Source organism: Anopheles maculipalpis, chromosome 2RL (genome assembly GCF_943734695.1).
Source record: "Anopheles maculipalpis chromosome 2RL, idAnoMacuDA_375_x, whole genome shotgun sequence".
Lineage (NCBI taxonomy): Eukaryota > Metazoa > Arthropoda > Insecta > Diptera > Culicidae > Anopheles > Anopheles maculipalpis.
In genome coordinates, this window is record NC_064871.1 from 93,989,562 (window position 1) to 94,009,726 (window position 20,165).

The 20,165-nt window shown below is 41.4% G+C and overlaps 1 protein-coding gene across 1 annotated transcript in view; it reads right to left on the bottom strand.

Annotated features, from left to right (window-relative positions):
* LOC126567793 (histone acetyltransferase KAT6A-like) overlaps positions 1–20,165 on the bottom strand; it is a 504,467-nt gene that overhangs the window by 181,251 nt on the left and 303,051 nt on the right. The window lies entirely within an intron of this gene.

The window sequence follows — 20,165 nt, forward strand, 5'->3', positions numbered from 1 at the left end:
CGAAAAGGAACACCGGCAATGGTTTTTGGTGGCACCGTTTGACGGAAATTGTTTCCCGAAAATACAATCACTTTACCGCAAGAAAGCATTACCCGTACTCCACGGCTCACGAACGGTTATAGCGCGCCTCGAGCGGAGCGAGGTTTTCGTAGTGCATCGTTGCCTTCTACGGCGGCCACGGAACGGTGCACGGGCGACAATGCCTGCAGGCCATCTACATTATATCGAACAGCATCACCACTGCACTGTGTGTGTGTGCTTTGGCACATTGGAAGTCGCTCGCACCGCTTGATGGTAGCTAGATATAGAAATTTGCATAATTTACTGTCTCCGTCGGCGAACATTATAATGAAACGAGGCACAAAACCGTCCCCATGCTCTCGACCTGTGAAGCTGACACGCAACGGTACCGGAGTGCTGATGGCGCTTGTCGATGGTTGGGTGATGGTGTGTATGAGGTTGGTATATCCTTTTTTTTTCTTTGCCTCTTCTTGGCTTCTTTCCCGCGGGCCGGAAATTTCACGAGTGTGAAACAATCACGTTAATTTATTGTCTTTATTGTTTTATAATTTTCCATTTCGTGGCGTTGTTCTCGGGAACACCCTCACACCGTCGATCATTGTTTTTCGGATGTTTCGGTGTGCCCACGGAGGGGTAGATGCTGTGTGAAAATCACACAGCCAAAAGCTTGCCAGATTTTTTTTTCTTCAAAAAGTGAAGAGAGGTATTCACGCCAAGGGAGAAGAAAACCCGGAGCGTGATCCTCGGTTGTGTCAAGTGTTCGAAAAATTTGAATGCAGATGATAAGCTTACCGATAGAATGGAAGCTGCGGGTGAAAGAATTTATGGCGAAACTTTTCTTTAAGGTTGGTTTGAAGAAGTAAATTTATTTCAATAGCCATTGACGTTACGAGAAAGTGTAATGAAAATACCAACGAAAGTGTGTGGAATTTTAAAATAACTTTGACTCCTTTGAACAGGACATTTTGAAAATATATTAGAAAAGGTCAGCTGTGAAATGAAGCCGCCTGGAAAGTATGCAAATACATGTGTGGTTTCTTACATCAGAATTTAGAAACTAATTTGTAAGCTTGTTTTTCTTTACAGGTATGTAGCTTAAGCTAATCAAAATTGTGAACACATCGTAAAACTTTAATTGCACCAATTTATTTTGGTAAAAAAAAAGAACACCAGCATCAGAAGCATCCCTTTGCTAAAGTTCCTTTGTGACAACCATTTGAAAATCCAATAATTCCCCATTTGTTCTTGTGGTTTCGGTGCAAAAGGTTAGTAGCTGCCAGGGTTACATGCTAACAAGATGGGTAGCAAAAGGCACACAAAAAACCTACACCCACACAGAACCTGATCAACCAGTCCTTCGTTAAGCTTGTCAGTTAAATTCTACAGTTTACCGCAGAGCAAAAACAATAAAAAAGCCATCTGTCCGAGGCGTTTGGGGCAAGGTAAGCATTCGATCGGGGCTTCTTGTAGCAGGTTTGGTGTAACCCTGTCGTTTTCGGTAACCGTAGCACAAATTAGAGAATTAGTAAGCGGTCAATCGGGCGGAGCCATTGGGTCACACTGCCCATCCCATAGCGGGTAGCGAATCCTTTGCTAAGTTTGTTGGCAAAATGGCAGGTTCAGTGAAAGAAAAAAAAAACGGTACCGGTACCGCAGGCATGTCACCAAGTGGAAAAGTCGGCTAGATAAGTTTTCTGTGGCTTTCGGTAATTTGCAAACTACCAACAAACACACGGGACCCGGGTGGCAAAACCACCGGACAACGGAAACGGAACGTTTCTGGTACAACCCGCAAAGCACATTGTGTGTACTGTGTAAGGTAAGATGATAACACGTGAGACACACAAGCTGGTAAGAGATAGCCTGTAATGATGGTAGCGCTGGGGAAGCGGAAGTTTTCACTGATGTGGCCAGCTGGACGACAGGTGGACAAGCATTTTACAATGTGCGAAGCTAGGGTGCAGGCTTTTGTATCGATCTTATAAGAATTTGTGTCACAGTGTTTAAAAGACATTTTAAAGTGGAAAGGGTTTTTGAATGATAGCGATATTTCCAAATTATAATAGTTTTTCACGTTTTCTTTTATTCCTAAAAGGACGGCTTGAAAGTATTGCTAACAAGATTATAATACCTAGGTAATGATTGGATAAGTTTTGATCAAAAACAAAATGGCTATAGAAACATAAGTTGTTAATAATGCTTTTATCAAATTTTGGTATGGTTATACCAAGTACAAGCATCGCTGGCTGTAGTTTACAAATCAAATTTAAATTTCTTTAAGTGCTTGTGCTGCAGGTTGCATAAGAGCAGGGGCATAACATACAATCATGAAAAAGGCTACATCACCAACAACTTGCACCATTTTCCATTCAATTTATTAACTTTTATGTCATTCACTAAATACACAAAATTTCATCGACTCTGCAAACTCTGCAACAAAGCAAACTTTAATAAAATCCCAATCGATTGAGCGTTTTTATCTAGAAAACGCGTACACAATGCTCCCCCTGAACCCTAATTACCTTTGCTATTATTTCTCTTCAGCCACGTGCGAAAACCTTCAAGATTAGCTGCTTAAACACCTTCGCATCTTTATTTTCTGTAAGCAAGGGTAGCTTCAAGTTGTGCAAAAACTACGCAGAAGAAAAAAAAAACATCAACAAAGGTCGAACAATTGACTTCTGCCGACCTGCAGGATGAAGCTTGGTAGAAAGCCAATGAACACTAGGGACTAGCGGGCCCTAGCTGGCTAACTAGCGGGCAATCTTTTTTTCTTTTCAACTTCTTTCTCGCTGCTGTCGGTGCAACAGCATTCAAGAAACAGGACCACCACAAGACAAACAACACCTAGGCAGATAATCGTGATAATCGGAGCTTAATTTAATTAACGCTTCAATGAAGAAACCACTAAACCTGTTAAAACTTTCTCCCTTATCATCACACCTTCGCGATCACAGCCACAGTTATTTGTGTGTGCGTGTGTATGTGTGGCTGGCAGCAAGCATGGCAAGGAGGGAGAGGAAGTTTGCATTTCTTTATCATTGTTTCGCAAAGCAGTAGACGGGCCAGGCAGCATCAGTAGCTCGAATTACGAAGATAGTGCGCGAGGCTGATTGTCGGCATGGGTGGGAAAGCCACACAAAAACACAAACAACGGTACACACTTTTCCTTCCAAAATGACTGAAACACTCTTCTCCGAGAGGGAAAGCGATTTTTGTACGTGGAAAAGAAAACCGTAATGCAGCTACGAGCAATAGTGAATAAGCAAAATAGCTCTTTAGCTGGTTGGTTTTTGAAGATGGCTGATGGTTTTCTTTTTTTCAGGTTGACGTCCACTTTAAGGTTGTTGTTTATAATTTTAATATTTTCCAAATCCCACCAATCAACGACAGAAATAGAGTGCAAATGCTCCAATTCATTTACACATCGTCAGCTCGTCTAGCACGTGTACCGATGGAGGCGCATGGTGCTTTGTGCCGGTTGCACGGTTTTCTATGTTCAAGGACAGTTAAAAAAATGCTTTTTGTTTTATTGATCTTGAAATGCAACCACAATCTACATAATGGTTGATAGAAGCGTAGGCTACGGAGCGTAGCACGTAATAGCGAGAACCTTCACCGAACGCACCACACTTCGAAGCTACTTCCGAAAGGAACAAAGGCGAAAGAAATGCGCCACAATCCACTTGAAACGGTGTACGCACCGGGGAATGAAAAAGCGTAAAACTCTTTCGTCCTTACACCAACCGTTTGTAAAGTGGTAAAACAAAACAAAAAACCACACACTCACACAAAAGAGGAAGTCAGAGAGTCAAACATGAACAGTACATATAATTTAATTACAACTTTGATGAAGTGGTGGTATAATTATTTATGAAGTTAATTAGAATTTTAATTAACAAATTTGCATAGATATTGTGCGATTCTTTTGCGAAATAAAGGTTTGTGAGGCTGATTCGCAGACTCAGGTTTTGTTGGGACAAAAGTTGTTGCAGTGACTTTGGGTTTCGATTTTTGGTTCCGCGCTGTTTGAAACGTACATTTGGCTTTCATGATTCATGATAAGCCTTTCGTGCAAGAATATGGGGAAATTTTTAAAGTTTTTTGACATATTTTTTCTGAAACAAAATAAATTATTATAAAACTACAATTTTCAAATCAAAAAAGATTCTTTACGAGCTGATGTATTCTATACAGTAAACAACACATTTTTCTCCTGCAAAATGGTGAAATATTTTTTTCCTCGAACTGGCAAAGCCTGTGTGTCTGTACAATGGAGAAAAAGATGGAACGGAAAAAAGGAGCAAAATATAAGGGAAAGCTTCCCAGCTGCATCCAGCGGCTGTACAAACAAAATTAAAACTTTGACTTTGAATTTTTCGAACCCCGGGCACGGATGCCGATTGTTTCAAGCGCAATATGTTGAACGTTTGCCACACACACAAAAAAAGGCGAGAATAACAGAGAAAACGAGAAAGAGAGTTTCAGTTAGTTTGGGTGTGCATGTAGTTTGCGAAATGTGGCCGTCTGCTGCTTGCATACGGTTAGTTTTACGCTTTGTTAAATTAAGCAAGACGTGCAGGAACAGAAGTTCCTACGAGTGCAGTTTGTCACATGTAACGAGTTCGATGTATTGGGATGGGATTTTTTTTAAACTATAAAACAATTTACTAGTTTAATAGAACAAATAATAGGATTTACTGAAAGATTTGAAATTGAATTCTAGTAAACAAGCGACGGGTTCATCAGTAGAATTGTTTGATGAATTAACACGTTCTATTAACAGTTGGATGTCGTTTTTTATTGACTAATCGTTTCACAAACTATTTGAAACGAGATGAACAGTGTTGAATAATAACTCGTTTGATTTGGAATTAAATATGGTGCATTTGTAAAGTGAAATAATGTGTTCATTATGTTCATTTCACTCCATAGCAGTTTATAAGTAATCGTTATGAATTATGAGTAAAATCAATTTTATAGCAAAAAAAAAGTTTATTCTACGAAAGCTAAAATTCTACCCCAATGATTACGATGCATTTTACGACACAGTTACTTCTATGGCACTGGTGCATTGGGATGCACTCCGATGATCATTACTGCAGCATTTTTAACATAACTTTTGAGCGAATGGGGAGGCACCTAAGTACCTCGCATATACGCATCACACGGAAATGCATTGCCACTTCTTTGTGTGAGAAGTTTATTTTCCCAGGGAGCCATTTCGTTTGGGTTATGGTGCTGAAAGTTTTTTTTTTACAGAAAACTGCACGCGACTTGCATTTACTGCGTCTGGATGGGTGCCAAGTGTGGCGCCAGGGAAGGATGTTAAATTTAGGGATAGCTAAAAAAAGAATATAATAAAAGTAGAACGGTACATACAGATAGTGATTGTTGTAAAGTTTTATTCGCCAACATTAGACAAAAAGATCTTCATTTTGATTTTAGTTTGCAGTATTGTCTCTAGTATTATTTTGAAATATTTTTATCGTTTTAAAATTATTTCATTCGACAAATAATGTGTTGAAACTGTTTTCTTAAAAAGCTACAATACTTCTCCTAGGAGGATCAAAATTTAAACCTAACATTTTTCTTCTCTGCTTAACAGCGAGAGGAAGTACGTAGCGACTGGTTTGTTTCATAAATTCATCCAACATGAATGATGACGTTCTGGGTAAGATGGCGAGATGGCGTGACGGTGCTACGATTCCGTCGGCAGAATCGTACCAACAAGCTCGAACCATAACTGCTGCAACGCGTCTGCAGGGGACGGTTTTTGAGGTTCTGCCGGTTTTCTTCGCGCATCGAGAATATATGTGTGTGTGTCGGTAAGCTTTGCTGTTCGGTACTTATAGTGCACTAGTTGTATAAGCGATATGTATATATTTTCACATTCTTTTTGTTGGTATTTTATTTTCACTTCCTGGGGCCGTCCCAGCCATTTTTTGGCATCATAAAAATTGTTCCCTTGCGAGCTGGTGCTAGATTTTGGGGTTGAAACTGCCGTTTTTTTTAATACGCTTTTCAGGGGTAGGTCGTTCAGTACCATTGTGTATGGTGTTACCATTAAGAAGATACATTTACACTTCCGTAGGCTTCGCTTTGGACATTATGTGTTTGCCGTTTGCTGGATACAGCTACTAAGGGATTTTTATGTCGGTAGCAGCATTTGTTGTTTTTGTGCATATTACGTAAAGGATGCCTGTGTTATTTTGTTATTTTATTTTGTTGAATTCATCCGAACGTTTTTACATTTTACATTTATAGTTAACATTTACTGTTTTACATTTAACAAGTAATTGGCCGCACTGTACGTATACAATTAAGGAACGCAAAGCGCGACAGGTCTGTTTCAAAACGAGAACACACATGGCGTTGCATTCGCGGAACATGACGAGGAACGGATCAGAGGTACCCAAACGAGTACGACGTTCCCTACGTCAAGAAGTGATCTAGCATGGACCGATCTTGCCGGGGCGTAAATGTTGATTGCAGAGAGCAGCGCCGGTGAGTCGATGCGATTGTCAAGTAGACCTGCGAAAAAAAAGTCTCTGCGCGTTACAACTCCGCTGTTTCAGCGACTCCAGGCCAAGTAACGCGCAACGACCATTGTAGTCCACCTGCACACTTCAACCACGCAGCGCAAACCGTGTAAATTTACGCTGGATGGATTCCAGGCGAGCCAACGAGCGTGCCGATATGGGCCACCACACCACGGAAAAGTATTCCACCAGATATCGAACTAAGGAGCAGTACAGCATCTTAACGGCAATCGGGTCGGTAAGATCGCGCGCAAGCTTCTTCAGAATGCCAACCAGCTGATTGCCCTTAGCGACGACGTGCTCTAGTTGGTCATGGAAGCCCAACTTATCGTCAAGGAGCACTCCTAGATCTCTGACGCAGCTTTTACGGACAAGGGCAGTGTCGTTAATGGCATACGTGCAGATTAAGGGATTACGCTTTCTGGCAAACGTAACCACAACGCACTTGTCGACGCATATTTCCAAGCCATTCGTACAGCAAAGTTAGACGCGTTTGATTTGTCGACTTTCTTGTGTACTGGAAATAGCCATGAGGTTTTCCAACAGGCTGGGTAAACACCCAATCTCAAGATTCCCGAAAAATTGCGACTCATATGGGGGCAACAGCGGTGGAGCAGCGTTTTAGTATGGATGGTCATCTGGACCCATCATCTAATGCCATCTAAGATGTCTCATAAGAAAAAAATGGCAAGGCCGGATCAGGCTGAACAGCCGACCAGGCTGTCTGTATGTCTGGCTGTTTAAAGTCCCCCAGCAGCAGGATGCCATCGCCAGGGTTAAGACCCTAACATAACGAACTGATGCATTCTTCAAGTTCACGTAGCGTTGATGCATTCGGGGATAGCTTGGGAGGAAGATAAGCCGCAACGATCAAAAGACGAGTATTCCCGAGCTGAACAATAACGCATGTTAGTTCGAGTGACGACTACCCCGTTGGAAATTCCCGTGACATCAGAGAGCGAGAGCAAGCAAAGAAAACATCACCACCACGAGAGCATGTACTATTTGCTATACTACGATTAGGAATTACGGTTAGGAATGAGCCAGGTTTCTGTGAGCACCACTACATCGAAGTAGGAAGCCGACACCGAAAGCCAAGTAGTAGAATGTTACAGTAGTGCACGGTGCGTGGTATGTGGTAGGCGCAGGATTGAAACGGGTCTTATTTCGTGGTAGGTTAACAATTGATGACGAACGATTAACCGTGAAAAAAACGATCGAGTGTAGATTGGTGCAGATTCGGAGTGGTTGTGCGGTTTGCTTGAGACGGATCATCAACCAGTGTCGAATTTGCAGGATCAGTGGTTTCGTTCAGTGTGTGATTGCTCAGTTGAATGGAAGCACGTGCAGCAAAGGATGGAGCAGCATGCGTTGGTGTGCGTGTCGTGAGATGACGGTTTGTGGTGCTCAGTGTGTGTGTAGGAAAGCGGTATCTTGTAGTGGTCGGTGTGCGTGTCGTTAGCTTGCGGCTGATAGTACGGTGTGCGTGACTTGAAGTGGTGACTAGTAGCAATAGGTGATGATGAGTGACGATGATCACGTAACTGAGGCGGGAAGAACTCTCGGACACCAACACCAATGGGCCAAGTGGCTGGAGTGAGAGCCATGTCCCGGAGGATCGCTGATACTCTCACGTTAAATGACAACCAGTTCATGGTGTCAACGTTTGCTCCCCTTCTCAACAAGCAGTATGCAATTTCTGTGAAATGACTATTTCTAAGAAGAATATTTCTAAGAAGATCACAGCTCTAAAGCTGGCTTTGCCAGATTGAAGCAAAGTTATTTACCGATTTGTTTGATTATCTGTTTATATATAGAATAGTTGAAACATTTTATCTACAATTTAAACAATTTGCAACTACTCTTGTTAACTAGTTTTCAAGTTATTTTTGTAAAATATTCTAGACATTAAATACAAGTTTACGCCCTAAGGTATGCAATCCGCATATCTCTTTTAAAATATTTTATTTTGAGAAAAATACTTTCGAATTAAATTTAGCTTTACTGCATATTCATTGTCCTCATTCATATGAAAGTAATAGACCGATATCGGCTGCTTATGAGTAGAATCAGTTTCCAGATGAATCAACAAAACGTGTCTTATTTGTAAATATATTCCACGAACCAAAACACAGTTCGCCTAGGGCTAAGCCATTAAGCTATCAAAGAGTTGTGTGATAATTGATCCTTACGAACTTAGTCAAACACCAACTCAGTTGTAAAATACGTATCACTTTCATATCCAAGGAGAAGGATCGATGTGAGCCATGTGGTTTAGAAGTATGTGAATCGGTAACAATCTACTATCGTAGAATAAAGATAGTGCAAGAACGAACAAACGAACGATTCGAAAACGTACCAGTTCGTGGGATAAAGCTCGACAAACTGAAGAAAAGTTTAGATAGTGTACCAGCTTATCGAAGTTGGTTGCGGTTGTGCTTGATGTGGTCGGTAGGTGATCAAGATGGTGGTACCTAATCCCACCGATACGGTACGAAATTTATGCTGAAGGTAAGGAATTGCAAAACATATTTTTTTAATATAAAATTAAATATATCGTATTATAAATTGAATCATCATGAAATTTCAATGAATTAAAACATTTTGTGTCTTTGATTGCCTTTAATACACGATAGCACGATTGAATAGTGGTGAGTTTATTTCAAATAGTGGTGAAAATCCAAAAAGCGCCTAATAGTATGCAATACCGCATAGCACAGAGCAGCACGCTGCATTAAACGAGTGGCACATGTGTGCTATATTTTTTCTATTCACGGTTCCCATCCGCCACGTGGCATCGAATATCAAATTTACAATCGGCCACAGTTCAAACATTCGGTCACGAAACACCAATAGAAGGCACCTTCCCACAGCCGGGCTCTTATGATAGCACGTGCACATTGATACTTTCACTTGTGGTTTGGTGAACTTTTCTCGAACCGGGGTACCAAAGAAACTTCGCCCACCGTGCGTCATACCAAACCCGGCTAGCTGGGGAAAACTTTTTCCTCCATGAAACGGTGAGTACAGAGAGAAAGAGAATGAGAATGAGACGAATGTGAAAACGAGCCAAACGAGGGCCTTGCTGGAAGATAATTTTTTGTTTTGTTTTTGTGACCACCGTCTTACCGGTCTGGCTGGTGACCATCGCCTACGGTTAGCGTACACGGGTATCCTTCCCTTAGTGGGCCCACACTATCTGGTAGATACTTTTCCGATACTTTCCTGCAGCTGGACAGCTGGGCAGCAAAGCGCAAAGGTGCTTGGTTGCAGATTGAATTATTTTACACACGTTTACACTTTGATTGAGTTTTATTGACTTCTAATGTTTTTCATCTTACCCCAGTAACGATGCCGATGATGATGTGCTACACCGAAAAGCACACGTAAACTTTGGCAACTTTTCAGCTTTTTCTGGCAGCAAAGCAATGCCCGCAGGTGTAGTATAATTAAATGCAATCAGTTGGGGTGGGCGATGGATGGCTGTGATTTTCGTTTTGCGAAACCCAGAGCATTGCGTCCCAGGCGTTTTGGGTTTTAATGTTATTTGTTTGGTAAAATAAATTAATAAATTTAGGAAAAATCGAATGATCTACACAGACCATAAATAGTTAAAAAAAAGTTGCGGCGCGTGTTCGCTGCAAACTATGATCTAAACGTCTGCGAGGTTGATGCTATAGGGGCAGTCTGCTGGGCAGAAGTGTAATTGTATCGTGCGATTCGGTTGTAAACATACATAAACAAGTCTGGTAAGTTTTGCTGTATGTGGCAGTCTTCGTTTGTCTGGACCTTTTCGAGAAAGAAATAAGATAAATCTATTGAAAAGAACCGCTCTGTTTGGCTGTTTTTCATTCTTAGCTAGCTTTTGTTCGCTGCAAAACAGGTCCGATTTGCTAGGTTAACACCAAAAGAACGAAGTAAGAAATATAGGAGAAAAGCTAAAAACCATAAATGATACATTGTACCGAGTGGGACATGTTTGAAATCAAATTTAGCCCAAAGTTGCTCCATCGGTCTGTGCTAACCGTCGTCAATTTCTTTAACGGGAACGGTAGCACCGAAGAACCAGGAGCAGAACATCTTTGACCGATTCGATTGGATTGGAAGCTGGGCTGGACGAAAAGTTCGCGATTGGAAAATCAGACCACACTCTCCTTTCATGCCCTACGTACGACATGTGACGAAGACGTTTCGCAGCCGTGTACAGCGGCAGCAGGGAATAGCAACGGCAGCTAAAGTTGGCTGTCCGGACAATAGCCGGCTAAATGAGCGATGGGCAAAAGTTTAGAGTATTGGCAATTTTACGCTTCATCGGGTGAAAGTTGACGATTTATGGGCAATTTACCAGCATGGGCAGGGAGTTTGCAAAAAAAAAAGGTTGGCGGTCGTTCTTTCGTATTTGTGAAATGATTCGTAGTAAAAGATATGATTGTTGCTGATGGGCAATGGAGCTGAATGTTCCATGATGGTTTAGAGTTTTGGATTAAATTAGCTTCAATTATCGGGAATCAGTGTTTCTTTATTGTTGGGTGGTATAAAGACTGGGAGTAAATGGCTTATTTTTGCGATAAATATTCGTTATGTACGGTCTTATAAGAATGTTTGAAATGTACATTTATGATTTCATTCCATTTATTCATCTTAAAATTCGTAAAATCGTTTTGGTTGATTAATCCTTACATTGCTCTAATTTATATTTAAATTTTTTTATCGAAATAATTTTCCATTACCTTACACTTATGGAAGGTTTCATATGTTCATAATTTAATTAAGCACTACATAAAAGACTTATAATGAAATAATAACTACCGAAAAGTCTATTCTGAGAAACACATTATCCCAGGTCCAGGATTTCCGCTCATCGATAATGATTTTTTAATGAAGGTTTCTTCAGAAATTGGATTATTCTCCCCAAAAATGACATTCCTAAATGCCCGAATTTTATCAATTATCCTTTTGTCTCTCACGCAAAACAAAGGGACTCAAAGAATCTGTTTTCATAAGGGGTTTTCTTTTAGTTTTATAACATCATTTTTTCCATAATGACGAACGTGAAAATTTTTATTATCCGTCACCGCCGTTTTAATGGATTGATGGACGTGGATGCGGACTCAAGCTACGACGACGGCGAGTGCATATTAGCTATATTCAAGCATTAGCCAAGTGTTTGCGTAAGCTTCCTCGTCCTTCAAAGTCATTATCGTTCCCATCCTTCGCAAGGAAAAACAAAAAGAAAAAGGCAAAATGGACCACCTCTTCCTCCTAATGCCCGGTAATGGTGCCGGTCTGCACCGCATCACTTCGTCTCAAAAATTGACCTTAATTTTTATGCAAATTCACGATCATTTTTACTACTCTCCTTCCCTATCTTTTTATCACTTGCCATGACTGATGTGACGATTGAAAATTAATTTATGGGTGATTTTTTTTTGCCCAACAAAACCGATCAACTCATCATTCACTTTTCCTACTCCCGTAGGTTCTCACGTTTGTTTTGCTTCCTTCTACTTAGGTCCGGATACTTTTTGGCAAAGCATTTTCCATCCGCGGTTCCTGGATTTCTGTCTTTTCTTGCTAGCCAACCAAAAAAGTGGACTATCGATCCTTTCAGCCGATGATTGGGTACAGATTTATCTTGGATGGAGAAGTTTTGTTGGGTTTTAGAATTTTTTATTGCCTGAAAATTGTATGAAATTGATATGGAAATGGGGAAAAAATTGGCCTGATAAATGGGACGGAAGCCGTATCCGAGTGTAATTTTTCACAATCAATCTTGGTAGGGTTTTTTTCTGTGGGAATTAATTTGAGTGATAGCAAAGTTTGAGTGATTTTTTCAAGAATATAAAAGTGGCTATAACAATTCATTACTCTGATTTCAAATATTGCTTTAATTTCATAAATTAGTTTTGTAATTACTACAACGTTAGATTTCTAAAACGAAGCTAATGAACGATAGCAACTATAAAAAATCATACAAATTTTTACGCTATAAAAAAACTGAATCACTTGAACCGTGTAATTACCCGCGGATAGTTTGTGTTAGATAATTGTTTGATGTTATCCGAAAGGGAACCAGGAGCTCCAGCTGCAAAAACAAAAACTCGAAATGGATGGTTAGTTAGCACGTAAAGAAACGGTTTACATCCGAGCAATGACTATACAACCTCTCCCTTCAACCAACGAATCATGCTGCTCTGTGTGCTGTACATGAAGGGCGCAAGATTCGTCGACACGAAAACACAAATTTCGCTTGTTGCTTTCCGCCCGTAGCGTACCAGCCGGGAATGTCGTTCGTAAATTTGAAGCAATTTGCCATTTCTGGCTGTACTACACGTTACGTTTCGTTCCACTAGGTAGAAACAGAACGTTTCGTATTTGTTCGCCTTCGCTAGGTTTTGTGTATTGCTTTGCTGATTAATTGCAACGAAACTCGATTGCTTCGAGGCGAATATCGGTCAGTGTGTGTATATGTCCCGGTAGTGGGGGAATGGGTCGCGGGGTCATTTGTATCCGGGACGAATAATTTAGGACAGTTTGAGAAACGAAACTGTGGCATGCTACGTTATGAAGACACAGTTCATGGTCACTCTTAGCAAACGATTCCGTTTGAGGTTAACAAGCAATGTATTTTTACTTTGGAAAAGTTAAACTCTGTTACGTTATTATTAAAAATAACACTTCAAGCTTCTGCTTCAGCACTCGCATTGATAGGGAATTCAGACGAAATTTATCTTGAGCTCTAATTTACTTTTAGGAAACTCAGTCTAGGGCTGCAATCCTCTATCTACGACTACATCAGATCTCCGATATTTTTGACTCCCTCTGATACTCCTGCCAAATGGGTCGCTGGCTACCCGTAGACTACTGGCCGGATCAGTGTGCAATATGTCATGCATGTCGTGTGTTTTCGGAGTCTTCTGGATCGCAGGAGATGGTGAAGCCCGTTGTAGACACGATTTCCTTTAACAATTCGCCTCCGGATTTCGCTGATTGTGTTGTTGTCCGAAGTACCAAGGTAGCAGAACTCCTTCTCTTCCGGCGCGCCTTTATCAACCACGGTCAGAGGACCCCGATAATCAGATGGCTTTGTCCACGTCGAAGTGATCCTAATTATAAGTCTTATAAGTTGCAGAGAAGCAAAACAATTTATTTATTTATCAATTTATACTTGAGCATGGCGGCTCTTCGCCGTGCAGTAAATTTATGTCTGGACCATTTTTTAAAAATGAATAAATAATATTAATTTACTTATTTATAATTACATTCAGTCTTCTGCTGTTTGTATGCTTGGCTAAAACAATCGCAAACCGTCAAATGAAACCTTATCCTGCACGATACGATCAAGTGAGGAGCTTTGTTTGAATGTTGGCAGTCACTCACTCATCACGGCCACTGTGCAGTTGGCCCATAGGCAATTTTTCTTTATTCGAGCACCGAGAGCGTAGTTGGGATAAATTATTCCGTTAATTTATATCCTGCTTTGTACGTCGGTTAACGTCATTCCGTAAACGGAAGCCCACGTCCTTGCCGGCCGTGTGCGTGTGCGAGACTGACCATTGCAATCGTGCTGGCAGTAGCAGTATCCTACGCTCGTAAACCGGAAATAGCTATAGCAAATTAAATTTATTGACTCCAATAAAGATAGAGCTCCCGAACCGAACCGAGCCCATCAACTGGCCGTAGCAAAACGGAGTAAAAGTTAATCATGTTCCTTCGTAGTAGCAGCAATAGTAGTCAGACCTACCGAAGTCGGCTGAACATTTGGCGCCAGCTGAACGGAGGGCACCGAACCGTTTAATGTTCTCGTTTACCGGACACACTCGTGCTTTCCGGCTTGCTTAGAGACATCATCAGACATTTTTTCCCATAAATGAAATCAAAGAAAACGACTGGAGTGGAGACTAGGGAAGAGGAACCAACAATCCTTCCCCAAAAAAAAAAATCGTCCTTAGTGTGGCATACATTGAGCAGAAATCATTGGACGAAGTAATTTCGGAACATCGAGCAGTTCCAACCTTTCTTGATTCTGGCCTTCAAGTGCTGTGTGGATGAGGCACTGCCTTTTCTTTCCAGGGTGCTTTCGCTTTCGGTAACACTTTAGGGAAAGATTTGCGGGAAATCGGTTGATGACGACAGTCGGACGTGAAATGATTCGTAATTGGGTACGGGTACGAAGGATGATGCGTACGATAGAGGACGTACAGGAAGATTTTTATCGGTCACCATTGAGATGGCGAATTTATGATCCATTTAATAGATGGGTAAATGAAAATGAACTGGAAATATGAGTGGCAAAATGTCGCAACTTTTATTGAGCTAATGTTTTGATATAAATTAAGAAAATTGTGGTTATTTATTGAATGCAAAAAAAAAACAGAAAAACCATCTGTCCTTGTGTGCTGAACACGGGCTTATCCTTGTAGCATCGTTTTGGAACGGGTAAATAATTGTATGCTGTCGCCAAGCATTCCTTCAGTCAGAGAAGACATTCACACTACATGACCATTAAAACTTTTTCCTTGTCTCGAATCGCCCTCGGGGGAACCGATCGTGTCACAGGCGTATTGTGGGTATGGTTTAACCGGTTACGTACACTCTTTAGCACTCTGCAAAACTTATCTGGGAAGTGACACTGCAACCGGAGCTAGGAAAACTGAAGCCAACGGCATGCTTGCCAAATATTGTGCATCCATGAAACTTTTCTCCGTAAACCTGCTGCAGCAAAGCAATGCAGACACGCGATGGCATGACTGCTTTCAAGTAAGAACGGATAAGGACATCCCATGACACGAACATGATGCAGTCAGTGTTGTTGCGCCAGTGAGTATGTGTGCAACCCCCCCGGGTGCATGTGTTGAACAGTGTATATATATCAGTTGCAATTGCGTACAGTTGCTTGTCGCATCAAGTGAGAAAAGCATAAGTTTTTGTAAATACAAAAAAAAAATGTCACCTAGGACACGTTTGCCGAAGATGGTTGGTGTGAGCCAATTTTAACGCACGGAGGGAGTGAACACTGGACGGGGGCCTCACAACTGTACACAAATAAAATTGTCTAATAGTCACGTTCGTCAAATAAGTTCACAAAGAAAACGTTGGAGTTCGTTGCGTTCTTTGCGAAGGGATCATTTGCACGAAGCCGCTTTTAAGAAGCGGAATGACACCCTGGCGAGGATTTTGGGAGTTGCTGTCATGAAAACGTTGCACACACACACACATACATGGCCGGGAAAGCTTCCAGAGTTTCGGAGTGACTATGTTTGGCAAGCAGCAGTATATCACGTGTTCTCTCGCAGAAGATTGTCGACGTGAGCATGGGCAAACAGCATTTGGACCACCGCAAACTGCAGCCAAGGAATGTTCGAGGGTTGTTCGACTCTGATTGGCACACACACTCTTGGTGTTGCGCCAGTTTTGGGTTGGATTGTGGTGTTAATGCTAGCGTATGCTCACGTAAGCTCAGGCGCACGAACTTTGACGATACTTCGATGTTTTGGTGATGGAGCAACATCACCTCGGGGAACGATTTATCAGGATGATTTTGTCTGTGGTTTACAGTAAGATTCGTTAGGTTTATTTTTTGTTTGATAGTTTGATTTGAAGTTACGTTCGAATTCTTTATTCAGAGTTCGAACGAGCAAGTAGATTCATAAAATCATATTAGGATGGGGAAGGTAAAGCTCAAGATTTTATTTCAAATGATTGCTGGATAATCTTACTCTTAAATAAACTTGAAGATGTCTCAAGTATTCGATGGCAGGTTCTAGTCCTCTATTTTAATGTACTAATAAGCAAAGGCTTAATGTTAATCAAATGACTTACAGTTGTGGGATTAAAAGTGACGAAAATGAGGAGTCTCGATCAAGAAGCTTGGTCTATAAAATATGAAGTCGTCTCAGCAAACTCTTCTTGGCTTAACGACCTTCTAGGTTATTTCGGCCATCTAATGCCTTAATAGACTTGCTGATAGCACACAGCACTTGGACTGTCAGTTCTCACTATGGGGGAACGGACCGTATGAGATTTGTGCTCCGATCTTGCCATGTGAAGACTGTCGCCGTAGTTGCTTCGACCACCGTGCCACCCTTTGAAGCCACGCCTTGAATGGGTCCTCGTCGATCAAAGCTTTCGTTGTCCTAAGGACCCAATAGGCTCTAAGTGCCTAAGAACGAATCACAAAAACCTTCTGCAGCACATTTTGTTTTTTTCATGAATTTTTTTATTTATTTATTTACATTTGATTATTACGGTCCAGTGCCGTATTGTCTCTTCATGATAAATAATTGTTTAATTTGATAATAATAAAATATATTCATCTCATCTCACCATCGCACTGAGCTTCTTGAGCAATAATGTGTTTAGATAAAAAACGCACGATCTGTATTGCAAGGATAATAAGTTACAGAAAAAGAAGCATTTGCCCCTCAAAAACCTATCACTGTTGTCTTAAAATGGCTTTTGAAGGACAGTTTTGTAAGCCTGCTTCTGCCCAAAATTTCAAAGATCGAAAGGTTTTGCTCATAATTTATCCATATTGATGTGATTTATGTGCACCAGCCTGGTGGTGGGTTATTCAACATTCATGGGGACATAGGAGAAGGATGGCACTCAAACAAAAAATTCGCCCTTCATAGAAAAGGCGCATAACTCGCAAAAAGAAAACATTTTCCAAAACCCAACGTGTGTGCATGATGGACTGAAAAACCGAAAGGTTTGCCGAGAGGAAGCAAAAAAAAAATAATGGCGAACGACGGAAGTCCTCACTATTTATCCCATCCAATCCTTCCCCCTTTTTCTTACTAGAACGCCTCCACTTGTTCTGTCGTGCCGTGGGGATGGAGATTGTCGTGTCGCTCGTATCGGTTGCCTTCGTTGGCAAACAATTTGTCCTCCAACTTTCGAGCAATGATCTATGGATTGAGCGGTGAGCGGCAGTGAACTGTTCGATACGGTGAGGTCCTTTCAGCATTTTTTTCCCTTCTCTCCGAGCGTTGCTTTGGAGTGTGCGGTGCGGACTTAACCCTGGCCGGAAACTTTGTAGGGGCAGGAAATGGTTGTTGACTTGTGTTCGCACCCAGCACACAAGCAAAGGACACAACAGCAAGAAAAGAACTGGAGCAAGTGTGTGGCGTATCAGCAGCGTAGCAGGCAACCGGGATACGTACACTCGTTAAGGCTAAACGCATTCGCATCATGTAAGCGAACTGATATCTGACTCATACCGCTTTTTGCTTCCGGTGTGTCCCCGGGTGGGTTTGCCGGGGTACGAAGATGATATATTTCCATAGGAAAAATGTGAAGGGAAGTGTTCGGATGGAACGGGTTGTTTTATTGGAAGGTGCGAAGGAGAAGCGCACTTCGTAGGAAATATTTTTTACTTGTCCTGATGAGATGGTTTTTTATGTTTTGTGAAGTGGATGCTTGTTTACTTACTGATGTGAAGGATTTTTTTTTTGCGCAGAGAAAAATATTTGTAACATTGCAGCCGAGTGTTTTATGCCTGGAACAATGTTATGGATAAGTGTAGTAAAATCGTACAAAGTATGAAAATCATGATTAATAGTGGAGAATGTATTGAAGGGTTTGACAATAAGCGATTACTAAATTTAAGTGTCAAAAAAGGGTATTGTGCTAATTTTTAGCAATTTAATTCAAACAAATATAATCAAATATTATTCTTTATTTTTCGTAATACATTCTACATTTAATCCTTATATGTGTATTTACTTTGTTTTAGGTATTTTGTTTTCCTCACTAGTCTATTTTAATGCCATGATCAATTTTATATTCTTCTTTCGTAAAATACTTACAGCAATAAATATCCAAATCTTGATCGCTGGTTTTATAAACTGATGCTGAACATTATTCAGCAAGGACTCAAATTATTCAAATCACGTATTCCACTCAAGTTTTTTTAGTATCATTTTCTTAAAGCTTTCCATAACCTTTTTACCGGAGCAATTATTGTTACCCCATAACCCCGTTGTGACGATTGTAGACAAACAATGCATAAAGAATTTATTCCAAGCAAATAGCCTCAAACACCAGAACGGAACCGGAACGCAACGGTGACTTTATGGAATCAATTTATTGCCGATGCGATCCAATGAACGATGTAATTAAAACTGGGCCAACGCTTGTGTGCTTTGAACGGTTGATTGAGTTATGATTTGTGCTCAGCATTTCTAATGCTTCGCACAACTCGCTAGCCGGTCTTTTTGCTGTTAATTTCTTTCATTTGAATGACTAATTCCTAACCCCTTTCGGATGGGCAGTGGTACGTGTGCTTGTGGAAAGTTTATTTTTATTAGTCTTTGGTTGGAAAATTAGACTTTCTTGCCGTTGTTAGTAATGATTTACTACTGACCGATTGAGCGGTTATCGTTTGTCGTTTGTCGGGAATGGAAAGCATCCGTAAGCATCAGTTTTTATGAACTTTTGGCCCTGATTATTGGACGGGTTCATTTGGTTGTTGATGTGGGAAACTTTGCCTTTGCTTCGCAAAATGGACAACCCAACGGCAGTGCCTGGTATTTGGGTAGCCATGTCCATTAACTGGCCGATCTGGTCCACCAGACCAATGGTGCCAAGAGATTCCGAACAATTAATCATAAATAATCGAAACAGCACACAACAACGCAAGAGCTTGTTGTTTCAAAAAGGGGCAGAAGTGCCTTTCCTCTTTCCCTCACCCACCCTGCCTAAGTGCCTTGTCGCCGACAGAATCATAATGTTATTCATAAACATAAATTGTCTGACACATTTGCATAACTCTTCTGTCCGGTTCGAAGATGCTCTACGAGGACCCCGTACATTCCACTCGCTCTTTCTATCTCTGGGGAGGAAAGTCCGAAGTCAAGAAGAACTTATTCCAAAATGCATTCGTCCGCACTGGGACTGGTGGCCAGACCGGAACTGCTGGCTGAAAAGGGGCACAAGAACGCGGGCAAGGGGCGAGAAAACTTCTGCTCCAGTTCCAAGGGGTAAGTAACGTGCCTTCGGGGCGCACTGTCTTCTGCACTGGCTTGAGACAGCCATGGCCGGTCCTGGTGTCGGCCCCAAAACCCCAGGCCCAAGTACCAATTGGAGCAAAACTTTAAATGACGAACATTCCGACGGTCCGGCGTCCGGGGGTCACTCGTTTAATGGGAATAATGGTCTTTTGGGTTTGGGTTTTTGTTTTTTTTTCGGTCGGATACATGCCCCACACACAAACACACACACACAAATCCCAGCTTCTCGGAGGCCTAGAGCTGTGGCAAGAGGTAACAGGCGTAAATGCGACAGCTCATTCCCGGGAGAAATTAGTCGAAATGAGTTTTTTGAGCTGGCCCAAGCAACGCCTCAAGCAATCCACCGACGAGATATTCCTGGTGCCAGGTTTTCGGGCCGGTGTTTCTGTGTGTTTTCCGTTAGCGTTCAACGGTATGTTCGGATAAGCTAGCGGAGTCAAGGTTAGTGTTATCGGTACATTTGAAAATATGTACCGGGATGCTTCTGTTTCTGCTAACGCTTACTCTTTCTCACTCCCATGAGATTGCGGGATTGCAAATGGGGAAAAGCAAATGGAACGTACGTATCCACTAGAACGCAGTTATGCTG